The sequence below is a fragment of the Balaenoptera ricei genome, chromosome 2, assembly GCF_028023285.1.
Source record: "Balaenoptera ricei isolate mBalRic1 chromosome 2, mBalRic1.hap2, whole genome shotgun sequence".
NCBI lineage: Eukaryota > Metazoa > Chordata > Mammalia > Artiodactyla > Balaenopteridae > Balaenoptera > Balaenoptera ricei.
In genome coordinates, this window is record NC_082640.1 from 55,045,234 (window position 1) to 55,057,527 (window position 12,294).

At 55.3% G+C, this 12,294-nt stretch overlaps 7 non-coding genes across 7 annotated transcripts; all 7 read right to left on the reverse strand.

Moving 5' to 3' along the window:
- Window positions 1-833: 833 nt before the first annotated feature.
- Window positions 834-925, reverse strand: LOC132361649 (small nucleolar RNA SNORD116). Its single transcript, XR_009501922.1, has one exon. It is a non-coding gene; the product is annotated as a small nucleolar RNA SNORD116 (small nucleolar RNA).
- A 2,425-nt stretch (window positions 926-3,350) lies between these two features.
- Window positions 3,351-3,442, reverse strand: LOC132361847 (small nucleolar RNA SNORD116). Its single transcript, XR_009502112.1, has one exon. It is a non-coding gene; the product is annotated as a small nucleolar RNA SNORD116 (small nucleolar RNA).
- A 389-nt stretch (window positions 3,443-3,831) lies between these two features.
- Window positions 3,832-3,923, reverse strand: LOC132361222 (small nucleolar RNA SNORD116). Its single transcript, XR_009501529.1, has one exon. It is a non-coding gene; the product is annotated as a small nucleolar RNA SNORD116 (small nucleolar RNA).
- A 2,448-nt stretch (window positions 3,924-6,371) lies between these two features.
- On the reverse strand, window positions 6,372-6,463 carry LOC132361650 (small nucleolar RNA SNORD116). The gene has a single exon (XR_009501923.1). It is a non-coding gene; the product is annotated as a small nucleolar RNA SNORD116 (small nucleolar RNA).
- A 2,425-nt stretch (window positions 6,464-8,888) lies between these two features.
- LOC132361848 (small nucleolar RNA SNORD116) lies at window positions 8,889-8,980 on the reverse strand. Its single transcript, XR_009502113.1, has one exon. It is a non-coding gene; the product is annotated as a small nucleolar RNA SNORD116 (small nucleolar RNA).
- Window positions 8,981-9,369: 389 nt separating this feature from the next.
- Window positions 9,370-9,461, reverse strand: LOC132361223 (small nucleolar RNA SNORD116). The gene has a single exon (XR_009501530.1). It is a non-coding gene; the product is annotated as a small nucleolar RNA SNORD116 (small nucleolar RNA).
- Window positions 9,462-11,909: 2,448 nt separating this feature from the next.
- Window positions 11,910-12,001, reverse strand: LOC132361511 (small nucleolar RNA SNORD116). The gene has a single exon (XR_009501796.1). It is a non-coding gene; the product is annotated as a small nucleolar RNA SNORD116 (small nucleolar RNA).
- Window positions 12,002-12,294: the final 293 nt, after the last annotated feature.

Below are 12,294 nucleotides of genomic sequence, written 5' to 3' on the forward strand. Positions count from 1 at the left end.
CGACCAGGGAGAGGAAAGAGGCGGGACAGTCCACAAATGTGCTCCCGTATTCCCTCCCTACACGTGCCTCCAGATGCTCCTGAGGGAATCCCAAATGTGTTCCGGGAACCCCATGGCCACCGTCGATCTATCCACCCACCAGTAAACCTGTGGGCTTAGCCAGCCATCTCACGTGTCTCTTTCACTCGCCTTGCCTTACTCTCTCTCCACCGGGATCGCAACGTGTCACGGCAAGATGCCAGAGCCACCCCTCACCAAAGAAGCTTGCCGTGACCAAGTTTGTCTAAGGCATTTTCCAGCCCCTTCACACAGCACACACAAGCAGGACACAACCCGAGGAGGAGCCATCAGATTGGCCAAACTCCCAGGAACAGTGGCCTATTTGATTTCTCCCCTCATCAGGAGAAACCTAAACTGCATCTGGTCTCCCAAGCAGAACATGACAAAGAAGCCTGCCCTAGGCCTGGAATCCTGTTCTGACCCTGAGCCTACAGACTTCTGTTTCTTTGAGGCCACAAGGCAATGACCAGCAGGTGGGGGCAGCCTGTAGAACTCAAGTGCAGGTGGCAGGACGAGCAATGGCTCACGCTTCCTCTCCTACCTGCATGCTGAACCGTGGCAGGGGACAGCAGTCCTGGCTAGACCAAGGAACCCAGAGACGGCACGCTGTCCCAAGCCTTCCCACCTGGATTGGCATCCCAGGCTCCTTTCCCAATGGCTCTTCTCCCCAGGAGATGACCACAACCCTCAACTTGAACAACGTGGCTGTAGACACCCACGGCCGCAAATGCAACGTGAACCTCTCCCTACTTTCCTTTGGGGAGCCACGTGCTGGACCTCAGTTCCAACGAGGAGATGGTAGGGATTTCTCACTCATTTTGTTCAGATTTCCAAGGAATGCATTTGTGGGAGTCATCATCGATCCAAGCACATGCTCAAACGGTGGACATGCAAAGTTGCAGATTCCACCATGGGACGGCCAGCGAGCTGAATCATATCAGCGTACGGAAGTGGCCAGAGCCGAGCCACGGGTCAGGAAATGCAGCCAGTTCTCAGGGCATCAAAGCTCGTGTTCCCCGAGAAAAGACCAGAAGGTGAGGGTGTAGCCCCGGTGCACACGTTCCCATCGCCAAACCTTTAGGTTTAGCAAAGAAGTGTCGCTTACCGCAACAAGGGTTAAAGCAGGATCCTCATGGAATGCACGCCAACACCCCTCTGAGACTCCTTCGACTGGCCTCGCCTTGCCACACCGTCCTCACTTCAACGGGTATCAGGGATTATACGGATGGCCCCAGGCTGCTGCTGGCATTCCTTCCCTGGCATTCCACCTGGCTCGGCGTGAGAGAACACACGCATGCTTGAGGAGGGTGCACAGGCGCACCGAGGGAAAGGGCGATACCACCCAGCATTGTGTGTTCTATCTCTCCTCAACATTTCATTTACTGTCCATCTTGCCTGTGTGTCCGCAGGCAAACGTGAAAGCATCGTGGCACTGGCGCCTTCAGAGCGTGCGGCCATCAGGACAAAGAGTGCCACCGACCAACAACCCCCTGGTCTCGGGCCCTGAAATTCCTCTCCTGAGCAATCTGCCCTCCATCACAGCAAAAGGATGTCTTCCTGATCCCCTGAGACACCCTCAGGACAACTGTGCCCCCTCAGCCTAAGAGCAAGTGCCCTCTATGGGAACAAACACGCGTTTGGCCCTTATGATTAAGCACAGTGGACACGCCCTCAAGGGGAGAGATCTTCCATAAGGGAAGGGCCCTTGGCTGAATAAGACGACCTCCATCAAAAGCGGCTCGTAGGGACCCGTGACAAAGGGCACCTGAAGAACCCCTGGACTGATCAAGGGAGACTCACCAGCAGGCATACTTCCTGGTTTCCTGCCAAGCCAGAGGAACTTCCCTAGGACCGCAACCAAAGCTAATGGCAAGGGAGCCATTCCAATGCCCAAAATGGCGGGCCAAACACTTGCAGCAACTGGGTAACTTATCGTAGCACCTTGCACATTCGCATTCTCCCCTTCAAGGACAAGACCTTGGAGAAACCATGAGACCCAGGTCCTCCAGAACCAACGTGTCACCCACAGCCGTGCAATGAGAGAACGCACCCAACATCCTGGACCCTTGAACCGGCATGGCTTCTCTGGCTTGAAGCCATGCATGCTGGAGATCACAGGCTCGCAGCACCAGAAGGTGGCAGGACAAAATGACCCCTGCAGCACACATTCACTCCAGCCCTTAAACCTGTAGCGTTTCCTTGGCGGCCGACTCCCTTCTTTCTGCATGGTTGGGCCCAAAGACCTCCGGGAAGAGCTCCAAACCTCAGGGAATGCTATGCCGACCTGGTATAGCAATGACGCTGGGCTGTCCTAAGGAACACCTTAACATCCTCAACATAGGGGCAATGAGGCCACACAGGGACAAAACATCCCAACGGCTCCAAATCGGTCCCAGTGAGAAGACACCATACTGTGCCGTGAAGGCACCATTCGCTGGAACAAGGACCCGCCGTGAAGCACATTGAGAAAGGAGAGGAAAAGGTTGGGATGGTCCACGAATGTGCACCTGTATTCCTTCCCTACACGGGGCTCCAAGTGCTCCTGAAGATATCCCAAAAGAGTTCCGGGAACCCTATGTCCACCGACATATCCACCCATACCGATCTATCCACCCAACAGTAAGCCTGTGGGCTTAGCCAACACTCTCCCGTGTATTTCCCACTCGCCTTGCCTTGCTCTCTCCACCAGGATCCAAACGAATCCACCCCTCACCTAAGTAGCTTGATATCCCCTGGATTTGCCTAAGGCACTTTGCAAACTCTCCACACACAACACACAAGCAGGACACAACCCAAGGAGGCGCCATCAGCGTCGCCCAAATCCCGGGGACAGTGGCCCATTTGATTTCCCCCGACCATCAGGGCAAACCTGAACTATATCCCACCTCCCAAGCTGAACCTGACATAGACGCCTGGCCTGGCCAGGACTCCTTCTCTGACCCTGAGTGCAGAGACTTCTGTTTCCTTGCGGGAACAAGGCAACGACCTGAGCTTGAGGGTGGCCTGTAGATCTCAATGGCAAGCCAGAGGAGTACCAGTGGCTCACGCTTCCTTTCGCACCCGCACGCTGACCGCGGCAGGGGATAGCAGTTCTGGCTAGACTCAGGTGCCCAGAGACGTCAAGTTGTCCTTAGCCTTCCCACGTAGATGGACATCCCAGGCTCCTTTCCACATGGCTCTTTCTGCACGAGAAGCCCGCCACCCTCCACTTGAACAATGTTGCTGCGCACGCCCACAGTAGCAAATGCAACATGGACCTCTCCCTAATTTTCCTTTGGGAGCCATGTGCTGGACCTCAGTTAGGATGAGAAGACGGTAGGTATTGCTCATTCATTTTGTTTAGATTTCCAAGGAATGCATTTATGGGAGTCATCACTGATCCACGCTCCTGCTCAAAGGCTGGACGTGCAAAGTCGCGGACTGTCAGCAAGCTCAATCCTCTCAGCAGTAGGGAGCGGCCAGACTCGAGCCACGGGGCAGGAAGTGCACCCACGTCTCAGGGCATCGGAGCTCGGGTGCCCCAGGAAGAGCCCAGAATGTGACGGTGTAGTCTCGCGGCACAAGTCCCCGTGGCCAAACTTCTAGGTTTCTTCAAAGAAGTTCCGTTTACCCCCACAAGGTTCCTACCAGGAACCTTGTCGAGCCAGAGGCGATGCCCTTGGATCACACAGAAAGCTATTGGCATCGGAGATATTCCAATGCCCAAACTGGCAGGGCATACCCTTGCAGCAACTGGGTTACTTGCCCTGGCGCCTTGTATTTTCGCCCCCAGGCCCGTCAGTGACATGACCGCGGAGAAACCTGAGACCCATTCATTTGTTCAGAGTTCCAAGCAGTGCATTTATGGGAGTCATCATCAATCCACCTGCTCAAAGGCTGCACGTTCAAAGTCGCAGGCTCCAGCGCGGGGCAGCCACCGATCTCAATCATGTCAGCAGTCAGGAGTGGCCAGAGGCGACCCACGGGGCTGCAAATGGAGCTAAGGATCATGGCATCAGATCTGGGGTTCCCCTGCAAGAGCCAAGAAGGTGAGGGTGTAGTCTCAGTGAACAAGTCCCTGTGGCCAAACATCTAGGTTTCTGCAAAGAAGTTCCACTCACCACCACAAGGTTCCTACGAGGATCCTCAAGGACTTCACGCCAAAACCACGCTGAGACTCTTTTGCCTTGACTTGCCTCACCTTGCCGCACTCTCCTCACTTCGCCAGGTATCATGGACTACACAGAGGGCCCAATGCTGCTGCAGGTGTTTGTTCCCTGGCACTCCACCACATGCCTCAGGGTGACAGAACACAGGGATGTTTGAGAAAAGTGAACGGGCGCACAGAGGCAAAGGGTGATACCGCCCACCGATGTGCGCTATATCTCCCCTCAACATTTCATTTGCAGTCCATCATGTCTGTGTGTCCACAGCCAAACGTGAATGCATCGTGGCACAGATGCCTTCAGAGCGCACGGGCATCAGCACAAAGAGCACGGCCGTCCATCAACCCCCCGGTATGGGCCTTGAACTTTCCTGCCTGAGCCACCTCCCCGCCGACACAGCATAAGGATGTCATCCTGAACTGCTGAGACACCCTCAGGGGAACTGGGATTACTCAGCGTAAGAGCCACTGCCCTCTGGGGAACCAAACCACTCCTGGTGCATACGCTTCCACACAATGGATTCACCCTCAAGGGGAAATGTGGTCCCTGAGATCTTCCACAAGGGAACGGCCCTTGGCCAAATGGGACGACCTCCAACAAAAGCAGCTTGTAGGGACCGGTGACAAAACGCACCAGAGGAACTCCTGGACTGAACAATGGAGATTCACCTGCAGCCAGACTTCCTGGCCTGCTGCCAAGACTGGCAACCTACCCTTGGCCCACACACAAAGCTAATGGCATCGGAACCATTCCGACGCCCAACGTGGCGGGGCAAACCCTTGCAGCAATTGTGTAACTTGCAGTGGTGTCTGGTACTTTCACCCTCTGGGCCCATCAGTGACGTGACATTGGGGAAACCCTGAGGCCCAGGTCCTCTACAAGCAACTTGTTACCCACAGCCATGCAACGACAGAACCCAGACAACAGCCTAGACACTTGAACCGGTATGACTTGTCTAGCCTGTGGCCAGGCTCGCCGGTTACCACAGTCTCGACGCACCAGCGGGTGGCAGGAAAAATGACACCCACACCACACATCCTCTCCTGCCCTTAAACCTGCAGCCTTTCCTTGGCAGCCAACTCCCTTGTTTCTGCACGGTTGCACCCAATGACCTCCGGGTAGAGCTCCAATCCTCAGGGAACGCTATGTGGGCCGGGTATAGAAACGATGCCTGGCTGTCCTCAGGAACACCTTCACATCTTCAACACAGGGGGAACGTGGTCAGACAGGGACAAAACACCCCAAGGCCTCCAAATCGGCCCCCATGAGGAGACACCATACTGTGCCATGAAGGCAACCATTCGCTGGCACAAGAACCCGCCATGAAGCAAATCGACCAGGGAGAGGAAAGAGGCGGGACAGTCCACAAATGTGCTCCCGTATTCCCTCCCTACACGTGCCTCCAGATGCTCCTGAGGGAATCCCAAATGTGTTCCGGGAACCCCATGGCCACCGTCGATCTATCCACCCACCAGTAAACCTGTGGGCTTAGCCAGCCATCTCACGTGTCTCTTTCACTCGCCTTGCCTTACTCTCTCTCCACCGGGATCGCAACGTGTCACGGCAAGATGCCAGAGCCACCCCTCACCAAAGAAGCTTGCCGTGACCAAGTTTGTCTAAGGCATTTTCCAGCCCCTTCACACAGCACACACAAGCAGGACACAACCCGAGGAGGAGCCATCAGATTGGCCAAACTCCCAGGAACAGTGGCCTATTTGATTTCTCCCCTCATCAGGAGAAACCTAAACTGCATCTGGTCTCCCAAGCAGAACATGACAAAGAAGCCTGCCCTAGGCCTGGAATCCTGTTCTGACCCTGAGCCTACAGACTTCTGTTTCTTTGAGGCCACAAGGCAATGACCAGCAGGTGGGGGCAGCCTGTAGAACTCAAGTGCAGGTGGCAGGACGAGCAATGGCTCACGCTTCCTCTCCTACCTGCATGCTGAACCGTGGCAGGGGACAGCAGTCCTGGCTAGACCAAGGAACCCAGAGACGGCACGCTGTCCCAAGCCTTCCCACCTGGATTGGCATCCCAGGCTCCTTTCCCAATGGCTCTTCTCCCCAGGAGATGACCACAACCCTCAACTTGAACAACGTGGCTGTAGACACCCACGGCCGCAAATGCAACGTGAACCTCTCCCTACTTTCCTTTGGGGAGCCACGTGCTGGACCTCAGTTCCAACGAGGAGATGGTAGGGATTTCTCACTCATTTTGTTCAGATTTCCAAGGAATGCATTTGTGGGAGTCATCATCGATCCAAGCACATGCTCAAACGGTGGACATGCAAAGTTGCAGATTCCACCATGGGACGGCCAGCGAGCTGAATCATATCAGCGTACGGAAGTGGCCAGAGCCGAGCCACGGGTCAGGAAATGCAGCCAGTTCTCAGGGCATCAAAGCTCGTGTTCCCCGAGAAAAGACCAGAAGGTGAGGGTGTAGCCCCGGTGCACACGTTCCCATCGCCAAACCTTTAGGTTTAGCAAAGAAGTGTCGCTTACCGCAACAAGGGTTAAAGCAGGATCCTCATGGAATGCACGCCAACACCCCTCTGAGACTCCTTCGGCTGGCCTCGCCTTGCCACACCGTCCTCACTTCAACGGGTATCAGGGATTATACGGATGGCCCCAGGCTGCTGCTGGCATTCCTTCCCTGGCATTCCACCTGGCTCGGCGTGAGAGAACACACGCATGCTTGAGGAGGGTGCACAGGCGCACCGAGGGAAAGGGCGATACCACCCAGCATTGTGTGTTCTATCTCTCCTCAACATTTCATTTACTGTCCATCTTGCCTGTGTGTCCGCAGGCAAACGTGAAAGCATCGTGGCACTGGCGCCTTCAGAGCGTGCGGCCATCAGGACAAAGAGTGCCACCGACCAACAACCCCCTGGTCTCGGGCCCTGAAATTCCTCTCCTGAGCAATCTGCCCTCCATCACAGCAAAAGGATGTCTTCCTGATCCCCTGAGACACCCTCAGGACAACTGTGCCCCCTCAGCCTAAGAGCAAGTGCCCTCTATGGGAACAAACACGCGTTTGGCCCTTATGATTAAGCACAGTGGACACGCCCTCAAGGGGAGAGATCTTCCATAAGGGAAGGGCCCTTGGCTGAATAAGACGACCTCCATCAAAAGCGGCTCGTAGGGACCCGTGACAAAGGGCACCTGAAGAACCCCTGGACTGATCAAGGGAGACTCACCAGCAGGCATACTTCCTGGTTTCCTGCCAAGCCAGAGGAACTTCCCTAGGACCGCAACCAAAGCTAATGGCAAGGGAGCCATTCCAATGCCCAAAATGGCGGGCCAAACACTTGCAGCAACTGGGTAACTTATCGTAGCACCTTGCACATTCGCATTCTCCCCTTCAAGGACAAGACCTTGGAGAAACCATGAGACCCAGGTCCTCCAGAACCAACGTGTCACCCACAGCCGTGCAATGAGAGAACGCACCCAACATCCTGGACCCTTGAACCGGCATGGCTTCTCTGGCTTGAAGCCATGCATGCTGGAGATCACAGGCTCGCAGCACCAGAAGGTGGCAGGACAAAATGACCCCTGCAGCACACATTCACTCCAGCCCTTAAACCTGTAGCGTTTCCTTGGCGGCCGACTCCCTTCTTTCTGCATGGTTGGGCCCAAAGACCTCCGGGAAGAGCTCCAAACCTCAGGGAATGCTATGCCGACCTGGTATAGCAATGACGCTGGGCTGTCCTAAGGAACACCTTAACATCCTCAACATAGGGGCAATGAGGCCACACAGGGACAAAACATCCCAACGGCTCCAAATCGGTCCCAGTGAGAAGACACCATACTGTGCCGTGAAGGCACCATTCGCTGGAACAAGGACCCGCCGTGAAGCACATTGAGAAAGGAGAGGAAAAGGTTGGGATGGTCCACGAATGTGCACCTGTATTCCTTCCCTACACGGGGCTCCAAGTGCTCCTGAAGATATCCCAAAAGAGTTCCGGGAACCCTATGTCCACCGACATATCCACCCATACCGATCTATCCACCCAACAGTAAGCCTGTGGGCTTAGCCAACACTCTCCCGTGTATTTCCCGCTCGCCTTGCCTTGCTCTCTCCACCAGGATCCAAACGAATCCACCCCTCACCTAAGTAGCTTGATATCCCCTGGATTTGCCTAAGGCACTTTGCAAACTCTCCACACACAACACACAAGCAGGACACAACCCAAGGAGGCGCCATCAGCGTCGCCCAAATCCCGGGGACAGTGGCCCATTTGATTTCCCCCGACCATCAGGGCAAACCTGAACTATATCCCACCTCCCAAGCTGAACCTGACATAGACGCCTGGCCTGGCCAGGACTCCTTCTCTGACCCTGAGTGCAGAGACTTCTGTTTCCTTGCGGGAACAAGGCAACGACCTGAGCTTGAGGGTGGCCTGTAGATCTCAATGGCAAGCCAGAGGAGTACCAGTGGCTCACGCTTCCTTTCGCACCCGCACGCTGACCGCGGCAGGGGATAGCAGTTCTGGCTAGACTCAGGTGCCCAGAGACGTCAAGTTGTCCTTAGCCTTCCCACGTAGATGGACATCCCAGGCTCCTTTCCACATGGCTCTTTCTGCACGAGAAGCCCGCCACCCTCCACTTGAACAATGTTGCTGCGCACGCCCACAGTAGCAAATGCAACATGGACCTCTCCCTAATTTTCCTTTGGGAGCCATGTGCTGGACCTCAGTTAGGATGAGAAGACGGTAGGTATTGCTCATTCATTTTGTTTAGATTTCCAAGGAATGCATTTATGGGAGTCATCACTGATCCACGCTCCTGCTCAAAGGCTGGACGTGCAAAGTCGCGGACTGTCAGCAAGCTCAATCCTCTCAGCAGTAGGGAGCGGCCAGACTCGAGCCACGGGGCAGGAAGTGCACCCACGTCTCAGGGCATCGGAGCTCGGGTGCCCCAGGAAGAGCCCAGAATGTGACGGTGTAGTCTCGCGGCACAAGTCCCCGTGGCCAAACTTCTAGGTTTCTTCAAAGAAGTTCCGTTTACCCCCACAAGGTTCCTACCAGGAACCTTGTCGAGCCAGAGGCGATGCCCTTGGATCACACAGAAAGCTATTGGCATCGGAGATATTCCAATGCCCAAACTGGCAGGGCATACCCTTGCAGCAACTGGGTTACTTGCCCTGGCGCCTTGTATTTTCGCCCCCAGGCCCGTCAGTGACATGACCGCGGAGAAACCTGAGACCCATTCATTTGTTCAGAGTTCCAAGCAGTGCATTTATGGGAGTCATCATCAATCCACCTGCTCAAAGGCTGCACGTTCAAAGTCGCAGGCTCCAGCGCGGGGCAGCCACCGATCTCAATCATGTCAGCAGTCAGGAGTGGCCAGAGGCGACCCACGGGGCTGCAAATGGAGCTAAGGATCATGGCATCAGATCTGGGGTTCCCCTGCAAGAGCCAAGAAGGTGAGGGTGTAGTCTCAGTGAACAAGTCCCTGTGGCCAAACATCTAGGTTTCTGCAAAGAAGTTCCACTCACCACCACAAGGTTCCTACGAGGATCCTCAAGGACTTCACGCCAAAACCACGCTGAGACTCTTTTGCCTTGACTTGCCTCACCTTGCCGCACTCTCCTCACTTCGCCAGGTATCATGGACTACACAGAGGGCCCAATGCTGCTGCAGGTGTTTGTTCCCTGGCACTCCACCACATGCCTCAGGGTGACAGAACACAGGGATGTTTGAGAAAAGTGAACGGGCGCACAGAGGCAAAGGGTGATACCGCCCACCGATGTGCGCTATATCTCCCCTCAACATTTCATTTGCAGTCCATCATGTCTGTGTGTCCACAGCCAAACGTGAATGCATCGTGGCACAGATGCCTTCAGAGCGCACGGGCATCAGCACAAAGAGCACGGCCGTCCATCAACCCCCCGGTATGGGCCTTGAACTTTCCTGCCTGAGCCACCTCCCCGCCGACACAGCATAAGGATGTCATCCTGAACTGCTGAGACACCCTCAGGGGAACTGGGATTACTCAGCGTAAGAGCCACTGCCCTCTGGGGAACCAAACCACTCCTGGCGCATACGCTTCCACACAATGGATTCACCCTCAAGGGGAAATGTGGTCCCTGAGATCTTCCACAAGGGAACGGCCCTTGGCCAAATGGGACGACCTCCAACAAAAGCAGCTTGTAGGGACCGGTGACAAAACGCACCAGAGGAACTCCTGGACTGAACAATGGAGATTCACCTGCAGCCAGACTTCCTGGCCTGCTGCCAAGACTGGCAAACTACCCTTGGCCCACACACAAAGCTAATGGCATCGGAACCATTCCGACGCCCAACGTGGCGGGGCAAACCCTTGCAGCAATTGTGTAACTTGCAGTGGTGTCTGGTACTTTCACCCTCTGGGCCCATCAGTGACGTGACATTGGGGAAACCCTGAGGCCCAGGTCCTCTACAAGCAACTTGTTACCCACAGCCATGCAACGACAGAACCCAGACAACAGCCTAGACACTTGAACCGGTATGACTTGTCTAGCCTGTGGCCAGGCTCGCCGGTTACCACAGTCTCGACGCACCAGCGGGTGGCAGGAAAAATGACACCCACACCACACATCCTCTCCTGCCCTTAAACCTGCAGCCTTTCCTTGGCAGCCAACTCCCTTGTTTCTGCACGGTTGCACCCAATGACCTCCGGGTAGAGCTCCAATCCTCAGGGAACGCTATGTGGGCCGGGTATAGAAACGATGCCTGGCTGTCCTCAGGAACACCTTCACATCTTCAACACAGGGGGAACGTGGTCAGACAGGGACAAAACACCCCAAGGCCTCCAAATCGGCCCCCATGAGGAGACACCATACTGTGCCATGAAGGCAACCATTCGCTGGCACAAGAACCCGCCATGAAGCAAATCGACCAGGGAGAGGAAAGAGGCGGGACAGTCCACAAATGTGCTCCCGTATTCCCTCCCTACACGTGCCTCCAGATGCTCCTGAGGGAATCCCAAATGTGTTCCGGGAACCCCATGGCCACCGTCGATCTATCCACCCACCAGTAAACCTGTGGGCTTAGCCAGCCATCTCACGTGTCTCTTTCACTCGCCTTGCCTTACTCTCTCTCCACCGGGATCCCAACGTGTCACGGCAAGATGCCAGAGCCACCCCTCACCAAAGAAGCTTGCCGTGACCAAGTTTGTCTAAGGCATTTTCCAGCCCCTTCACACAGCACACACAAGCAGGACACAACCCGAGGAGGAGCCATCAGATTGGCCAAACTCCCAGGAACAGTGGCCCATTTGATTTCTCCCCTCATCAGGAGAAACCTAAACTGCATCTGGTCTCCCAAGCAGAACATGACAAAGAAGCCTGCCCTAGGCCTGGAATCCTGTTCTGACCCTGAGCCTACAGACTTCTGTTTCTTTGAGGCCACAAGGCAATGACCAGCAGGTGGGGGCAGCCTGTAGAACTCAAGTGCAGGTGGCAGGACGAGCAATGGCTCACGCTTCCTCTCCTACCTGCATGCTGAACCGTGGCAGGGGACAGCAGTCCTGGCTAGACCAAGGAACCCAGAGACGGCACACTGTCCCAAGCCTTCCCACCTTGATTGGCATCCCAGGCTCCTTTCCCAATGGCTCTTCTCCCCAGGAGATGACCACAACCCTCAACTTGAACAACGTGGCTGTAGACACCCACGGCCGCAAATGCAACGTGAACCTCTCCCTACTTTCCTTTGGGGAGCCACGTGCTGGACCTCAGTTCCAACGAGGAGACGGTAGGGATTTCTCACTCATTTTGTTCAGATTTCCAAGGAATGCATTTGTGGGAGTCATCATCGATCCAAGCACATGCTCAAACGGTGGACATGCAAAGTTGCAGATTCCACCATGGGACGGCCAGCGAGCTGAATCATATCAGCGTACGGAAGTGGCCAGAGCCGAGCCACGGGTCAGGAAATGCAGCCAGTTCTCAGGGCATCAAAGCTCGTGTTCCCCGAGAAAAGACCAGAAGGTGAGGGTGTAGCCCCGGTGCACACGTTCCCATCGCCAAACCTTTAGGTTTAGCAAAGAAGTGTCGCTTACCGCAACAAGGGTTAAAGCAGGATCCTCATGGAATGCACGCCAACACCCCTCTG